General features: G+C 33.9%; 1 long non-coding RNA gene across 1 annotated transcript; it reads left to right on the top strand.

Annotated features, from left to right (window-relative positions):
• Positions 1–1,470: 1,470 nt before the first annotated feature.
• Positions 1,471–16,946, top strand: LOC137637019 (uncharacterized). Its single transcript, XR_011043356.1, has 3 exons — positions 1,471–1,573; positions 7,598–7,718; positions 14,188–16,946. It is a non-coding gene; the product is annotated as an uncharacterized lncRNA (long non-coding RNA).
• Positions 16,947–19,458: the final 2,512 nt, after the last annotated feature.

Raw genomic sequence — 19,458 nt, forward strand, 5'->3', positions numbered from 1 at the left:
GGGATTAACTATTATGTAAAAAGCTGGATAAGATTAAATTTTGGAAGGTCAGGGTCAAAGGGAAAGGTCACGGTCAAGCAAAATGTCCAATTCACGTAATCAGCCATAAGTTTGGACATCGTTGTCACAGGGACTTCAAACTTGATTCATATATAAGTGTATGAAAATCCACGCCAATTAATACATGTTATGGTCGAAGGTCAAGATCAAGGTCGAGCAAAAGGTCGAGAAATAAGCTCCCGAGGGGATATATATATATATATATATATATATATATATATATATATATATATATATATATATATATATATATATATATGAAACTCCTATCTTAATTCTACTTCAAGTCCCAATCTGTGCCTTTCCTTGTCTCTCTTCGAAGTCTTCTCCTTGGGAATATCCTCTCTTTCTTTCCCACACTGTGTCCAAGAACTGTCAACCATCGCCTTATAGCTTATTCATCCATTCTTCTTTATAAAGATCAATGAAATATTAAATGCCGACGGCACACCTCATGCAGTACACTGTAGGCTTTCCCTAAAAGGTCTATGCAACGTGTCCCTGATATGAGAGAGAGAGAGAGAGAGAGAGAGAGAGAGAGAGAGAGAGAGAGAGAGAGAGTTCGATACTGAACAATAGGCCTACCAGGTTGGTTAGCTTTGAGGGATCAGACAAAAATCTCCCACCATCACCAATTCGCAGTGGCAAACGTGGTAATGAAAACTGGCCAAATCCCAGACATGAATGAGGACATGTCTGAGGCCTTTGTCCTGCAGTGAATGCTATATATATATATATATATATATATATATATATATATATATATATATATATATATATATAGAGAGAGAGAGAGAGAGAGAGAGAGAGAGAGAGAGAGAGAGAGAGAGAGAGAGAGAGAGAGAGAAATCATTAATATTTAGTCATTTTAATTTATGTTTTTCTATCTCATGATTATTTCCTTATTTCCTTTCCTCAATGGGCTATTTTTCCCTCTTGCAGCCCTTTGGCTTATAGCATCCTGCTTTTCCAACTAAGGTTGTAGCTCAGCTAATAATAATAATAATGATAATAATAATAATAATAATATACAAAGTTTTTTATATTGTTAAAATATATCAATGAAATTATTTTCTTCAAATTTGTTGGCTCAAAAAAATGCTTAAGTTATTACAGAAAATGACTCTCTTTGAAAGAACCAACCTCCTTGTTTGCTTGTTAGCCAAGAAGGTCTTTCAATTCTTCAATTCAACTGTTTATTATACTAAATTTTACTTTTTATTCAATTTCCAATTTAGCATATTAATTTACATAAATTTACTATTAGTTTATGTCAAATATGTTACTGGCCATGATATAATTTTCCTTTGAAAATACACTGAATGAAAATTGATTGGAAGACTCCAGCCGATTGGAAAACAGCTTCTAAGCATCTTAGCCAAAGAATGAATGTTTAAGCCAATGAGAGATTGGCTTACAAAGGGGTTCTGTTGGAGGCCTCTGATTGGCTGAGGGAATATACAATGGTTTTCAGAGCATTTCCCTACGAGACCTGAAGGAGTGAAGATCAAAGGTCAGTTGAGTGGTGGATTTAGAAATTGATTTTGAATTTAGATATATATATTAATTGGTAGGATTTTGCAGTTATGAAATCTATAGAAAAATAGACATTTTATTTGTTAATATAAGACGTTGGTTTGATTAAAATGTAAGAAATATGATGAAAATTGGCCCAACCTTAGACATAATTAAAAACATGTCTGAAGCCTTTGTCCGGTTGTGGACTAGAAATGGCTATGTATATATATATATATATATATATATATATATATATATATATATGTATTATATATATATATATATATATATATATATATATATGTATGTATGTATATATATATATATATATATATATATATATATATATATATATATATATATATATATATATATATATATATATATATATATATATATATATATATATATATATATATATGTATATATATATATATGTATGTATGTATATATATATGTATGTATGTATATATATATATATATATATATATATATGTATGTATATATATATATATATATATATATATATATATATATATGTATATATATATATATATATATATATATATATATATATATATATGTATATATATATATATATATATGTATGTATATATATATATATATATATATATATATATATATATATATATATATATATATATATATATATATATATATATATATATATATATATATATGTATATATATATATATATATATATATATATATATATATATATATATATATATATATATATATATATATGTATATATATATATATATATATATATATGTATATATATATATATATATATATACATGTATATATATATATATGTATATATATATATATATATATATATATATATATATATATGTATATATATATGTATATATATATGTATGTATATATATATATATGTATATATATATATATATGTATATATATATATATATATATATATATATATATATATATATGTATATATATATATATATATGTATATATATATATATATATATATATATATATATATATATATATGTATATATATATATATATATATATATATATATATATATATGTATATATATATATATATATATATATATATATATATATATATATAGTAGCTTTTTCTAGTCCAGTGCAGGACAAAGGCTTCAGACATGTCTTTATTCATGTCTGCGGTCTGGCCCTTTTTCATCAACACGTTGGCCACTGCGGGTTGGTGATAGATTTTTGTCTTTGCTCAGAGCAAACCAACCTAGTATAGGTGCCCCTGACTAGTACACCTTTGCTGCTCATGGCGACACGCAAACCCTTTCACCACGTTAAGGTTTCTCAGAAAGGATTGCTTCGATTATATGTCTGTGTAAAGTCATTGAAACATCGTAACCTATTTTATGAGGTCATAAACACAATAATGTACATTTCATTAGCTTCATATATATATATATATATATATATATATATATATATATATATATATATATATATATATATATATATATATATATATATATATATATATATCACCGGTAGTTGAGGGATTGCGTAACTACCTGTCATTAAGGTGTGACTGACAGGTGAGAGAGTTGATGGTTAGACCAAGTGGACCACGAAATTTAGACTTTTTTTATCCACGATTAATGTTGGTCAGAGTTTAAGTTATTCATTTTGTTTTGCATTTTTCAATTGTAAAATCTTTTTATGCTCTGTGGGATTTATGCTAATTATAATAATTAATTGGACTTAATTTATAAATACAGCGAACTGATATGTCCATTTCTTAAGTATTTAATTTATACATTACTGGTGTATTTTTTTTTTTACTTATTTGTTCTGGCTATTAAACATATATGAATTATTATTATTATTAGTTTGAGTTTGAATTTGAGTTTTCGTATTCATATTCGTATTCGTTTGAGTTTGAGTTTTCGTATTCGTTTGAGTTTTCGTATTCGTTTGAGTTTTCGTATTTGTTTGAGTTTGAGTTTTAGTTTTCGTATTCGTTTGAGTTTAAGTATTCATATTCGTTTGAGTTTGAGTTTTCATATTAGTTTGAGTTTGAGTTTTCGTATTTGTTTGAATTTGAGTTTTGGTATTAGTTTGAGTTTGAGTATTCGCATTCATATTCGTATTCATTTTGAGTTTTCGTATTCGTTTGAGTTTGAGTTTTCGTATTAGTTTGAGTTTGAGTATTCGTATTCATATTCGTATTCGTTTGAGTTTGAGTATTCGTTTGAGTTTGAATTTTAGTTTGAGTTTGAGTATTCGTATTCGTTTGAGTTTTCGTATTCGTATTCGTTTGAGTTTGAATTTTAGTTTGAGTTTTCGTATTCGTATTCGTTTGAGTTTGAGTTTGAGTTTTTGTATTTGTATTCGTTTGAGTTTGAGTTTTCGTATTCGTATTTGTTTGAGTTTGAGTTTTCGTATTCGTATTCGTTTAAGTTTGAATTTTAGTTTGAGTTTTTGTATTCGTTTGAGTTTGAGTTGTATTCGTTTGAGTTTGAATTTTCGTATTCGTATTCGTTTGAGTTTGAGTTGTCGTATTTGCATTCGTTTGAGTTTGAGTTTTCATTTTCGTATTCGTTTGAGTTTGAGTTTTCGTATTTGTATTCGTATTCGTTTGAGTTTTCGTATTCGTTTGAGTTTGAGTTTTCGTATTCGTTTGAGTATTAGTTTGAGTTTGAGTATTAGTTTGAGTTTGAGAATTTGTATTCGTTTGAGTTTGAGTATTAGTATTAGTATGAGTATGAGTTTGAGTTTGAGTATTCGTTTTGAGTTTGAGTTTGAGTATTCGTTTGAGTATTCGTATGAGTATGAATTTGAGTATTCGTTTGAGTTTGAGTTTGAGTATTAGTATGAGTATGAGTTTGAGTATTCATTTGAGTTTGAGTTTGAGATTTCGTATGAGTATTCGTTTGAGTTTTCGTATTCGTATTCGTTTTAGTTTTAGTTTGTTACGGAAAGCAGGGTGCTATAAGCTAAGGGGCTCCAACAGGAAAAATAGCCCAGTGAGGAAAGGAAACAAGGGAAAATAAGTATTTCAAGAACAGTATCAACATTAGAATGAATATTTCCTATATAAACTATAAAAACTTTAACAAGAGGAAGAGAAATAAGATAGAATAGTGTGCCCGAGTGTACCCTCAAGCAAGAGAACTCTTAACCCAAGACAGAGGAAGACCATGGTACTGTCATTAAGTAATTAGCTGTGAATATATTGATTAAATCATAAATGGTTTGTTATTAATTTATATGTGTAATTGTAATTCATTAATATACTTATTCATTCAGAAGAAGTTTTGAGCATTTTTGTGACTTTGATACCAATTATTGGAAAATCTCGAAATCTCTGTATTACCAATTCATAGTCTTTTTATATCGTTCGTAAAAAAACATTAAATTCCTTTTTGGGAAATAAATGTTCGGTTAAAAATATTTTCAGATGCATTTTTGTTTTTTACAATCTCGATTTGTTCTCCCAAAATGTCTTTGTCTTCATTCGGAAAAGACATTGTTAACCTTCATGTTTGTTTACACTCTCTCTCCATTAACTGCCAAATTATTCAAATCATTTGGTTTCCTCCAATTTTCATAATTACTCAAAACTGTCATTATTTGGGAATTGTATATTTTATGGACACTTAAGTAATAACTCCATTTTTAATTTTGTATATATATATTGAACAAATATATCAAATGTACATTGGTTTCACGAACTTCCGTTTGGTTGACTATGTTGACGATGACAGTTCCAGGTCGTTTAGTGAGGAAAACAGGCTAGTTTTTGTTTTTATAATTCTGTAGTTTTTTTTATAGTTAACTCGTTTCCTGTGTGGCGAATTGTTTTGAATTATGAAAAAGTAGTAGAGGAAAACAATAGCTTTGCATAATATGGCAGTATTATGTCAAATTTCGTGGTGCTGAAGAAGGGTGCAGTATTAGTTTCATTTCTAATCGTGTCCTGCCATTTAACTCCCAATATCCTTCTGAGGGATTTGTTCTCAACTCGACTAAATCTGTTGGATATGGTTTCATTGTCATACCATGACTCATGTTTATATTCCTTTGACTTATTTTTTCCCATTTAATTTATTACCTCCGCCAATGAAGTTGGAAGGAGTGATATGTTTTACCCTCTTTTAGTGTGTTTGTTTGTGAACAGCTTCCTGGCCACAATTTTAATCGTAGAATAATAAAACTTACTGGGAGTAACTTTTATGTAAAAAGCTGGAAATTTGTTTAATTTTGTAAGGTCAAGCTTAAAGGTCAAAGTTAAAGGTCAAGCAAAATGTCTAATTCACGTAATCAGCCTTTAGTTTGGACATCTTTGTCACAGAGACTTCAAACTTGGTTCATATTTTAGTGTATGAAAATCCACGCCAATTAATACATGTTAAGGTCAAAAGTCAAGGTCGAGTCGATGATCAAGGTCAAGCAAAAGGTCAAATTCCGGTCATCAGCCATACGGCCATAATTTTAACCGTAAAGTAATGAAACTTGCAGGGATTCTTAACTTATGTAAAGAGCTGGAAAGTATTAAATTTTAGAAGGTTAAAGGTCAAGGTCACAGGCAAGCAAAACGACCAAAATCAGTCCAAAAGGTCGAGAACTAAGTTGACCTTTTTGTCTATTAAAGAGTTCCACTCTGTTGATATCAATTTCAGTGTAGGTCATGTGCCCAATGACCTTTCAAAGAGCTATATTAATCACCCCCTCACCCCCGCCTTTGTTGCTCACAGTTGGGGTGATGTTTTGGACGTGTCTTTTAACTGGCCGCTCAGAGTAGGGGTGTAAGGCTCTTAGTATTACACAGCGTATTTTCTATATATCCGAATATCCTACTTTTTATATTTTTTGGTTAAATAATTTTGTCATTGAGGACAAGATGGAAATAATCATGTAAACGTAACCATTTAAAATGCAACGCCATACACGCTCTTAGAATCAGCTCTGTTCATGTTTGCGATTTGACAACAACAGTTTAAAAACGATAATTTATCGAGAATGGTACGACGTCATCTTAAGTATCGAGCCTGTATTTATCAATCGAGGTTGCATATTGCTCGTTTATTGTCAAATCCACTTTATCGAAGTACTTCGAGAACAAGAAAGTCTTCAGTTTCTTCTTGCAAGCCTTAATATTGTATAGACTCGCGGCCGCATATTTGAAACCTCTAGAGCACACACACACACACACACACACACACACACACACACACACACAGTAATTTGAAACCATCTGTAACTATTCTCGTGTCGGCACGAGTTGCTGGCTACACAATATGTAGCAATTCTCTTAGATATTTTGGACGACCGGTTCTGATAACTAGATGGGCTAATGTACATATTTTAAACTCAGTTGCTTTAAAGGCAACTAGTATAAATCAATTAGTGTATGAGTAATCTAATCTCTCTCTCTCTCTCTCTCTCTCTCTCTCTCTCTCTCTCTCTCTCTCTCTCTCTCTCTCTCTCTCTCTCTCTCTTTTCGTGTTATGACTTCAATACACAGTAAAACAACGAACATTTTCCTAATGAAGAAATCAATGATAATGCATATTTAATAAAAATGGTGAAATTAATATATTTCAATAAAGAATCTCACGAAAATTTTAACTAAACGGAGATATTCGTCTGACATTTAAACAAAAACAAAAAAAATCTTTACATTTTTAATAGTTGCTAAAGATGCTGAAAAGTCTCCCGTGGCATTAAAGGAGTTATATCTTTTTGCAACAAACGGTAAAGAGTGGTTGAAAGTTTTGAAAGAGAGAGAGAGAGAGAGAGAGAGAGAGAGAGAGAGAGAGGGGGGGGGGGCCGCTTCATAGTCATACCTTCATGGAGGAAAGGGGCTAGGTAAAATCATTGTTACTTTGTGAAGCTATTTTCCTCCACACACACATAGCTTTAGGCTATTTGTTCATAACATTTCATTGTTATACCGATAATTTAAGTATTAAAAATTCTGTTCTTGGTCCTTTCAACATCTCGATTTGTTCTTTCAGACATTGCTCGACATAACCAGGCCAAATAGGGGAAGGATTATGAAGGGTGCTGGACGCTGCCTAATCGGTCCTGGAGCCACCTACAGCAGGCATTAGGAAGAGACTGGTCAAAATATTTACGGTAAGTAATATGAAAACTAAAGTTTTAATATAATCATTTGTATTTATAAGGTATTTTTTGCTGGCAAATTCATTCATAATTATCAAAAGACTATTTAATGTTCATGTAATCACATTATTTAATTCAATATTTTTGTGGGATTTTTGGTGGAAAAAGATAGTCTCTTTGTTGCATGTGGGTGTGGGAATGGAGGTATTTTTATACATATATTCTTTGTGTTAGCTAATTATCTAATTGAATTTCGTGTTACGTTTTTTCTTTATTACCTCCGCCAACGAAATTAGAAGGGGGTTATGTTTAACCCCACTGTCTGTGGTTGTTTGTTTGTGTGTGTGTGTGTGTGTGTGTGTTTGTAAACAGCTTCCTGGCCACAATTTTAATCGTAGAGTAATGAAACTTGCAGGGATTAACTGTTATGTAAAAAGCTGAAAATAATTAAATTTTGGAAGGTCAGGGTCAAAGGTCAAGGTTAAAGGTCAAGGTCACAGTCAAGCAAAATGTCCAATTCACGTAATAAACCATAAGTTTGGACATCGTTGTCACAGAGACTTCAAACTTGGTTCATATTTGAGTGTATGGAAATCCACGCCAATTAAAGGTCAAAGGTTAAAGGTCAAAGGTCAAAGTCGAGTTAAAGGTCATTAAATAAGCTTTTGCAGGGGAGGTCTGTGCTCTACTGAGTCCCCCTCTGGTTAGTAAATATAAACACACACAAACACACACTAATCCAGGTGTGTGTTTGTGTGTGTGTACATTTTAACTAACCAAAGGGGGACTCAGTAGAGCACAGACCTCCCCTGCAAAAACACCCCCTTCCCTTTTAAAACCCCCTTTAAAATCCTCTTCCCCTTTAAAACACCCCCTTCCCCTTTAAAATACCCCTCCCCGTTTAAAACCCCCCTTCCCCTTAAAACATCCCCTTCCCCTTTAAAACACCCCCTTCCCCTGTAAAACACCCCCTTCCCGTTTGAAATACCCCTCCCCGTTAAAAACCCCCCTTCCCCTTAAAACACCCCCTTCCCCTTTAAAATACCCCCTTCCCCTCTAAAACACCCCCTTCCCCTTTAAAACACCCCCTTCCCCTTTAAAACACCCCCTTCCCCTGTAAAACACCCCCTTCCCCTTAAAACACCCCCTTCCCCTTAAAACACCCCCTTCCCCTTTAAAACACCCCCTTCCCCTTTAAAACACCCCCTTCCCCCTTTAAAACACCCCCCTTCCCCTTTAAAATACCCCCTTCCCCTTTAAATACCCCCCTTCCCCTTTAAAAACCCCCCTTCCCCTTTAAAACACCCCCTTCCCCTTTAAACCCCCCCCCCCCCTTCCCCTTTAAAATGCCCCCTTCCCCTTTAAAACACCCCCTTCCCCTTTAAAACCCCCTTCCCCTTTAAAATACCCCCCCTTCCCCTTTAAAACACCCCCTTCCCCTTTAAAAAACCCCCTTCCCCTTTAAAATCCCCCCTTCCCCTTTAAAACACCCCCTTCCCCTTTAAAACACCCCCTTCCCCTTTAAAATACCCCCTTCCCCTTTAAAACACCCCTTCCCCTTTAAAACACCCCCTTCCCCTTTAAAACACCCCCTTCCCCTTTAAAACACCCCCTCCCCTTCAAAATACCCCCTTCCCCTTTAAAACACCCCCTTCCCCTTTAACACCCCCCCTTCCCCTTTAAAACACCCCCTTCCCCTTTAAAACACCCCCTCCCCTTCAAAATACCCCCTTCCCCTTTAAAAACACCCCCTTCCCCTTTAACACCCCCTTCCCCTTTAAAACACCCCCTTCCCCTTTAAAACACCCCCTTCCCCTTTAGAATACCCCCCTTCCCCTTTAAAACACCCCCTTCCCCTTTCAAAATACCCCCCCTTCCCCTTTAAAACACCCCCTTCCCCTTTAACACCCCCCTTCCCCTTTAAAACACCCCCCTTCCCCTTTAAAACACCCCCTCCCCTTCAAAATACCCCCTTCCCCTTTAAAACACCCCCTTCCCCTTTAAAACACCCCCCTTCCCCTTTAGAATACCCCCTTCCCATTTAAAACACCCCCTTCCCCTTTAAAATACCCCCTTCCCCTTTAAAACACCCCCTTCCCCTGTAAAACACCCCCCTTCCCCTGTAAAACACCCCATCCCCTTTAAAACACCCCCTTCCCCCTTAAAACACCCCCTTCCCCCTTAAAACACCCCCTTCCCTTTAAAATACCCCCCTTCCCCTTTAAAAAAAAACCCTTCCCTTTAAAACATCCCCTTCCCCTTTAAAACACCCCCCCTTCCCCTTTAAAATACCCCCTTCCCATTTAAAACACCCCCTTCCCCTTTAAACCCCCCCCCCTTCCCCTTTAAAACACCCCCTTCCCCATTAAAACAACCCCTTCCCCTTTAATACCCCCCTTCCCCTTTGAAACACCCCCTTCCCCTTTAAAAATACCCCTTCCCCTTTAAAACACCCCCTTCCCCTTTAAAACACCCCCTTCCCCTTTAAAACACCCCCTTCCCCTTTAAAACACCCCCTCCCCTTCAAAATACCCCCTTCCCCTTTAACACCCCCCTTCCCCTTTAAAATACCCCCTTCCCCTTTAAAACACCCCCTTCCCCTTTAAAATACCCCCTTCCCCTTTAAAACACCCCCTTCCCCTTTAAAATACCCCCTTCCCCTTTAAAACACCCCCTCCCCTTCAAAATACCCCCCTTCCCCTTTAAAACACCCCCCTCCCCTTCAAAATACCCCCTTCCCCTTTAACACCCCCCTTCCCCTTTAAAATACCCCCTTCCCCTTTAAAATACCCCCTTCCCCTTTAAAACACCCCCTCCCCTTCAAAATACCCCCTTCCCCTTTAAAACACCCCCTCCCCTTCAAAATACCCCCTTCCCCTTTAACACCCCCCTTCCCCTTTAAAATACCCCCCTTCCCCTTTAAAACACCCCCTTCCCCTTTAAAATACCCCCTTCCCCTTTAAAATACCCCCTTCCCCTTTAAAACACCCCCTTCCCCTATAAAACACCCCCTTCCCCTTTAGAATACCCCCTTCCCATTTAAAACACCCCCTTCCCCTTTAAAATACCCCCTTCCCCTTTAAAACACCCCCTTCCCCTTTAAAATACCCCCTTCCCCATTAAAACACCCCCTTCCCCTTTAAAATACCCCTTTTCCCTTTTAAACACCCCCTTCCCCTTTAAAACACCCCCTTCCCCTTTAAAATACCCCTTTCCCATTTAAAATACCCCCTTTAAAACACCCCCTCCCCTTAAAAACACCCCTTCCCCTTTAAAACACCCTTCCCCTTTAAAATACCGCCTTCCCCTTTAAAACCCCCCTTCCCCTTTAAAACCCCCCTTCCCCTTTAAAACCCTTTAAAACCCCCCTTCCCCTTTAAAACATCCCTTGAAAACCTCCCTTCCCCTTTAAAATACCCCCCTTCCCTTTTCAAACCCATCCCCCTTTTAATAATCCCTCCCCTTCTTAATTTCAACAATTAACTGTAAAAGGTGTGAATAATTCAAGTTATTAAGAATCAAAGTCGATAATATGGTTTGTAAACGAAGCTTAGGTTAACCTTTTTTCACATTTCCTACTTGTTCAACTCTTTAATTAGGGTTCATCAGCAGGATGTTGTCCAACTCTTGACCTACCAATAACATTCTTAGATGGGATTGAATTTTTGCATTTGGTCTTTAGGAATGTCAGGAGGCTTCAGACCTAATTTGTCCTACTCGCAGAATTTGGTTGAGATCAACACAATAACAGTGTTGAAATACTCTCTCTCTCTCTCTCTCTCTCTCTCTCTCTCTCTCTCTCTCTCTCAAACATCACTTTGGTTCCTTCCTATAGCATAGTTCTACTTAGTCTCAGCTGCTGTTGTCATGGTTTTCCTCATGAATGTGTAGTAGGTGTTTTTGGAAGTACACTGGGTGTAATTCAGAATTTCTTCATGACAAGATGTAGAGATACTAGATTGTGAAGGTACCAGAGAGAGAGAGTTCTACAACATTTATCAATTAGAAGGGCCTTTTGCCATATTTCAGATACTTAGAAAATGTACTCCAGACGATAAACAATTTGAGTGTTGGTTCCACAGTGGTTTGGTTGATTTGGTTTAAGCTTTAGAAACTTCATAGAGCCACCAACAGCGACCATTGCATTGTCCTTAAATCTCGCGTTGCTTTTTTCTTTTTTTATTTCATGAAGGTGATGAATGCAAGAGTTGAAGGGAGAAGTGCAACAGGAAGGCCAAGGTTTGGGTGGATGAATTGGAGTGAAGAGAGCTCTGGGGGATAGATGTGAGAGAGGCAAGAGAGCGTGCTAGAAATAGGAATGAATGGCGAGCGATTGTGACGCAGTTCCGGTAGGCCCTGCTGCTTCCTCCGGTGCCTTAGATGACCGCGGAGGTAGCAGCAGTAGGGGACTCAGTGTTATGAAGCTTCATCTGTGGTGGATAATGTGGGAGGGTGGGCTGTGGCACCCTAGCAGTACCAGCTGAACTCGGTCGAGTCCCTTGTTAGGCTGGGAGGAACGTAGAGAGTAGAGGTCCCCTTTTTTTTCATTTGTTTGATGTCGGCTACCACCCCGCCTCCAAATCTGTGGAAGTGCCTTGGTTTATGTACGTATGAATGTTAGTGGAATGATAACTTCTTCCAATGACTTATTTGCTTCATCTTTAACTTTTATATATCATATTCTGAAGTTTGAGACCATCAGTCAAAGACGTTGGCATTATCTGTATCAGTACCGAAACTTTGGTTGAATTAATACGACAAACTATTTAGTCCTTTTTAAAAACTTTCCAAAATTATCATAGATATCTGCTTCAAGATATTCAAATTGTATATTTTGAAATTTCAATCTACTGAATGAAAAAAAAATACTTGAATAAATACATCCAATATTGTGTGATATTTCTCTTGCTTGAGGGTACACTCTGGCACACTATTCTATCTGATTTATTTTCCTCTTGTTTTGTTAAAGTTTTTGTAGTTTATATAGGAAATATTTATTTTATTGTTATTATTGTTCTTAAACTTCTTTTGTAGTTTTTCCTTATTTCTTTTCCTCACTGGGCTATTTTCCATGTTTGGAGCCCTTGGGTTTACAGCATCCCGCTTTTCCAATTAGGGTTGTAACTTAATAATAATAATAATAATGGTAACATCTATATAACAACGTTTTTATTGAATTAATTTTGTAGATTTTTGGTTCCGAACTTAAAAAGGGAGAGCGTAGTACTATAAAAGATCATTTTTCCGAAATACTGAGGTTTGAAAGGTATTACGTTTCCGAGAGACCAAAATATTTAGAAAGGGCAAAGTATCATCCTGTTCACTTTCTTATGTAAATTTTATATTAAGACGCTTTGAACTTACATAATCTGAAAACTGGTTTACATGGCCTTTATTTTTGAAAAGTAAAAATGTCAACATATGGACAGTATAAGAAAGGCTTAAAATCGACAGGACAATCACTCGGCCATTTCCTTTCACAATAACATGAAGGTTTGCCCACACGGCGAACCCATTGCTAGTCCGTCTATACAATTTATCATTAAACTGTTTAAACATGATTGTAGATGTAGTGATAGCTAATAAGATGACTGTACTTCGTCGTCATCCCAAACACGTTCTATTATAGGTGGTAAAATCACCTTTAAATATGTATATAATTTCTACATAGGACCACGGGTACCGCTACGGACAAACACTTGAATACTGATAAAATATTTTTCTTAATATCTATATATTACTAAAATCTATAGAAGAATTTTTTATATATAACATTCAAAATAAAAAAATGATGTACATCGTAAATAAAAAAATTTTATCCTTCAAACTATAATAAATTATTTATAAAATTCATTCTAAATTCTCATTAATGGGTGTGTAAACATTTGCATTTCTCTTCGCGTGAGACTTTAAACGTTTCAACCGGCCGAGTTGTTATAAGGCCAGCAATCTCTTGCTTACAAAAGTTCATCTGCGTAACAATAATTATTATGTTTTCGTCTTAAAGAACTGAATTCCTTTATTTCAATCGGCTCCCATTAAAGACATAAATAATTATAGATAAAATTAACACGTTATTTCGATAGTAGGAAAACTCGAGGCAAAGAATTAGTCACGATTGTACCAATTTGTTTTTTCAATCTTTCGTTGAACTTAAATCCTAGAGATCCTGTATTAGAGATCATAGTTCTTAAATAATTAAATGATTCTACCTCATTAATCCTTTATCTCTCTAATGATATTTCATCTTCCATTGTATATATCATTCTCATTATCTCTGTCTTTCTTCTGTTTAGTTTAGCTTGAGCCAAACCTCTTTTTTTCATGTTTTCTGGTAAGCAAGCTTTGCAAGTCCTGAACTGATAATATAGCCTGGATTTTTAATATGTAATTTCAGGCTGTATTTGTGTCTAGAAAATTTTGTTATGAAGTAAAATATCCATCCAGTTATCAAACTGATATTTCAATTTCCTTTTCACAGGATTAAAGAAACCATGACAAGAAGAGAGGAATTCTTGAACGAAGATACAAATCATACTGGACCCTGTACAACTGCTGCTGTTGTCAACAGGTGGCAGTAATCTGTCAGGTCTTCAAAGAAGTCTAGTTCAATCAACGAATCTTTAACGAAGGATTAATTAAGAAATTTCAACTTCGTTTTACAAAGTTTTATATCCGAGTAGGAACCCAAAAGTATTTTTGGCAAACTAGAATGACCTACAAAAAATACTTTTAAGTCTACAGTTTTGCCAATAATTAGTTACCAAATCTTTGATGATCCTCGAGACCATAGTCATGTGCATAATAGGTCCTCGAAAGGATTTAAGTTTGATAATCCTGCTCTAGACTTCTAAGTCAATGAGTAATATTATCTGTGAATTTATGTAACTATTTTAAACAAGTTATCAATACGTGCAACTGCTGGGTCATTAACTTTGTACTTTACACTCCTAACTTCTAAAATCTATTATTTGCATTATTCAAAATTCTTGGAACTGTATCTTCAAACCATTTCTTTAATTATTCTTCTGCTTTCGTAACATTTCATTTAGATTTTGTTTATAGTTTATTTTAAAGTTTAAATGGATCTTTCATTTTTAGATTAGGTTATTTCTGTAATATTACTTTTATCAATTCTATTCTATAACTTTTAGTTGTCCCAACTTATGTCTGCAGAGTTCGTGATCTCGATGTTGGTTTCCATTTTGAAGTACGTTCAAAATAGGTTAAAATCTTATTTGTCTATCCCTGTAGTACAAGCATTGATCCCATAGCTACCTCTATTCAAATAATTGCTTAAGAGAATCCCGTCAAATCTATCTATCTGATTCATTAAGAAATTGATTAAGTTTCTGCCTTTACTGTTTTTCAATTTTCATCAGTCCTTAATATAACATTAAGATTGAGCAATTTCTTTATTTGATAGGTTTTACTATTTATGCAGTAAGCCAGTGAGAATCAAGGTAAAGTTGTTTTAAATTATCAAAGCCATTTTGAAATCCTGTAGAAATAATGGTATCTGATGGAGATTTGTTGAATTAACATTACCAGATAGATATTGGTCTCTCTCTCTCTCTCTCTCTCTCTCTCTCTCTCTCTCTCTCTCTCTCTCTCTCTCTCTCTCTCGTCCATTATTCCCCACTTGTTTTCTTCTTAGAATTTATTTTTATACAAATTTGATTGAATTTTTAAAAGAAACATCATTTGTGGAACATTCCAGCAGTCACACGTAAGATCCTTGTCCAAAATAGCTGAGGAATTGTCCTAAACTTGATGTTCTTGGAGTTTTTAGTCTTGGATAGTAAGCCTTAGAATGACTAAACTGTTTTTGCTCAAATTTTACTGATTTTAAGGAATGTTTTCATTGATATTTCATGTAATGACCTTATTCACGTGATCTGCTTCACACCAATAGTTAGGTAATGTAGGTCAAGTGACTTGATTGAAAGACTTAAGGACATAAGGAAGGTTAAAGATTCAGTTTAGGTATTTGGGAATAAATTGTTAAATTCTTTAGTTTTTATAAAGTTGTTTGAAGTTAAGGAAGATTTATAAATTAATAAAGTTATAAGAGGATGAGTTGTTGGATTTAAGGTCTAGGAAAGAATATGTATCTAATAACTCTCTTAGTTCTAAAACCGTAAAGAATGTATTGATTGAAAGATTTGAGGAAAGAGTGGCTATAAAACTAGAAACCTATTTAAAAGTGGTTAAGGGATTTTGAAGAGAATAGATAAGAGAGAGGTCATGGTGTCAGTGAAGTATAGAAAGAGGTCAAGTACAGAAATGGATTAGTTTGAATTAAAATAGTTAAGACAAATTTATTGACGAAATGGGTAAAACATTTGAGGGTAGTTAAGCTTATTTAAAAGGGACTCTATATGAATTAACGAAAAACAAATGCCTATGTTTATCAGGACAGGATTTTAAGATGAAAAGTTAAGGGACAAGTTCTAAGGAATCTGTATTTATAAATGACTTTAATTTGTCCTTTTGTAACGAAAGTAATAGTGATTGACGTAAGAATAGCTCTTGACGAGACTAAAGGGGATAGTTTATAGATTCATTCTAGAAAGGTAGTCTATAGAAAACATACCTCTTGGTAGTCTTTTAGAAATATTTAGAGAAACCATTTCTGTGATTAAATTATTTAGTTGTAATTTGAGGAAATTTTTAGGAGATAGCTTGAAGTTCATCTCATTGGAGAGAGTAGCTTTCAAAATGTTTCCTTAGATTGAAAATAATCATAAACATTAATAACTGAAATAAATTTTCAAAGTTAAAGGAAGATTTGAATTTAGGTATACGAGAATCATAACCTTTAATAACAAAGAAATTTTCAAGTTTGAAGGTAGAGTTGAATAAGATCTTTAAGCATACGAAGTGAGGGGATGAGTTATAGTTTTTTTTTTTTTTAAGCTGGTTTGAAGTATATCACTATTAGGTAACTTCTAGAAACATCGGTGCTTGAATCACTATTGATTTAAAACGCTTCTATTTCCCTTTTGTGATGGAACCCAAATCCTGCAGACATTGCTTAGAATCGTTTTCATTTGCACTTTCAGTTGTCATTCTAAAATGGTTTAGATTCAAGGAAAATTAATAGTCAGGCAAGTGGTCTTTATATGGAAATTGTATTTTATGTATAGAGTAGAAGTTGCATTTAAATTTTGATTAATATTTTAACTTGTGTCAATTGCTAAAGGTATTTTTATATTGCAATTATATTGTCTACATATGCATTGCTAATGACTTCTTTTTATATATTGCTATTCTATTTTGATATTTATACATTATTATATCTTTAGTTTATGCATTATTACTGTATTCTATATTTATACATTATTACTGGATCTTCTATTTTATACATTATTACTGTATTTTCTATTCATACATTACTACTATCTTCTGTTTATAAATTTCTACTGTAATATGTAATTTTGATCTGAAAATTCAGCTGTTTTAACAATGAAAAAACGCAGAAAAGACATTAGCCATGTAGAGTACAAGAGACTTATAATCGTAAAGTAAAAGACGTTATAGAAGACATAAAAAACATCCATGGCTGAGCCTTGAATGTCTTAAGATGTCTTCTATAATGTATTTTACTTACGAATATGTCTCTTTTGCACTTTACTTGGTTAATGTCTTTTCTGCGTTTTTCATTGTTAAAACAGATGTATTTTCAGATCAAAATTACATAATACAGTAGAAATTTATGAACAGAAGATACAGTAGTAATGTATGAATGGAAAATACAGTATAATGTATTTAAATAGAAGATACAGTAATAATGTATAGAAGAGCAGTAAAACTTGACTATTTTGTAAAATTTATAACAATGTATTATAATTTATGAAACTAAAATTGTGAATAAAAGAAATAAAAACATCTAAAATATATTTATTTTCATTACCATTACAACCATATTAAAGAGTATATTGAACAAAATAAAAAATATAAATAAAAAAAAATATATAAAAATTTTCAGTGACCTGGAGTGTTCTCCTTAATCCAACGTTCATATGACTGAGTGTTCTCCCCAGTCGTCCCCCTCCCTCTTCTGGTACCAGTAAAATGCCTTCATTCTCTCTCTCCTCTGAAAGACCAGAGACCTCATGAAGTATAAAACCTTGTTTTTAAACTATTATAAACCACAATTGTTCTTTTATAAGACTGGTTTATTCCCTTCCAATGTAGAGAGATCGTTCACTCTTCCACTGGTATGAAAGTATTATGAAAATGAAGACTATTTACTATGATATTCATGTTTAGTTCAATTCTCATAAGTATATTCATTCCTGACAAATCTAAGTCTTGTGATAATAAGTCATTTTAGCCTCAAAATTAGTTATCTTTAAAGTATATAAGGTACTTTAACTTTGGGTTTAAGCATAGTAGACCGAGTCGACTATTTTGTGTTAATTTTTATCTTTAAATTATGAATTAAGAAAAACAAATACGTTTAGATAATGTCTTTTATTGTAGAAGATTATTTACCATACATAGGACAGGTTTCAATACACTCAATAACAATATTAAGTATAAATATGAATACACTACGAAGTCAATGACAAACTACATCAAATTCTTTAACCCCGTTTTCTAACAAACTCAACCAACGACAATCATAGAAAACGAACATTTCAGATCTCATAAAATGGGATACTAAAGTATTTTGTTATCTTTGATTTTTCTAAACATTGGAATGAGTTTGAAGTTCAACATTTGAGATTAAAAGCGTCATGATTGTGTAAATTAGTTAAGTTTTCAATAAAAAAAAAGGGAAGGAAATGGAAAGCCCACCAAGGCCCGCCCCTTCCCACCTGGTAACAAGATTAACTAAGCATTTTGTTTTTGAATGAACAAAGTCACCAGGCCCTTGAATGCTTTCCATTTCCTTCTCTTTTTGAAATGTTTTATTGAAAATCTTAGACATTAATGCAATGATTGTGAATTAAATACGCCAAGAATAGTATGAGGAGATAATGTTATAGTATTCTAATTTTGACATCTTAAATGATAAACCTTTAACCAGTGACAGAGCAAGGGGACTTTTTTCTCAAATCTAAATTTTAGTTTAGAAACAATAATTAAATATAAATATAAACATGGATGGAGGGAGTGGACACCTCATCAGTCTTATATTACAATTCCACCACGATCAATTACTCCAGAATCCTTTTGCCCTCTCAAAAGCAGACAGGAACCACAACTGCCCCAAAGGATCTCTCTCATCCATCCCATTTCATGTGCATGATTGAGTCGGGTAAAGGAGAAGACACGTGCAAACCACTGCCCTGACTATCCTTACTACTCCTCCTAGCAGATAGGCAGATCGGACCGAAGTACACATTAACCTTGCACGTGGACCACAAAAAGTCAATTTAGTTCCATGTGTAATACATTTTCAAATATGACCCATTTTGGAAGCTACGTGAAGAGAACCTGATTTAAGATTTTCTTAAAAGCTAAACAACCCTTAAACTAACAGTAGGCCTACCCACAAAGCTGAACAACCTTTAAACTAACTGTAGGCCTACCTACAAAGCTGAACAACCCTTAAACTAACAGTAGGCCTACCCACAAAGCTGAACAACCCTTAAACTAACAGTAGGCCTACCCACAAAGCTGAACAACCCTTAAACTAACTGTAGGCCTACCTACAAAGCTGAACAACCCTTAAACTAACAGTAGGCCTACCCACAAAGCTGAAAACCCCTTAAACTAAGAGTAGGCCTACCTACAAAGC

Source organism: Palaemon carinicauda, chromosome 3 (genome assembly GCF_036898095.1).
Source record: "Palaemon carinicauda isolate YSFRI2023 chromosome 3, ASM3689809v2, whole genome shotgun sequence".
NCBI lineage: Eukaryota > Metazoa > Arthropoda > Malacostraca > Decapoda > Palaemonidae > Palaemon > Palaemon carinicauda.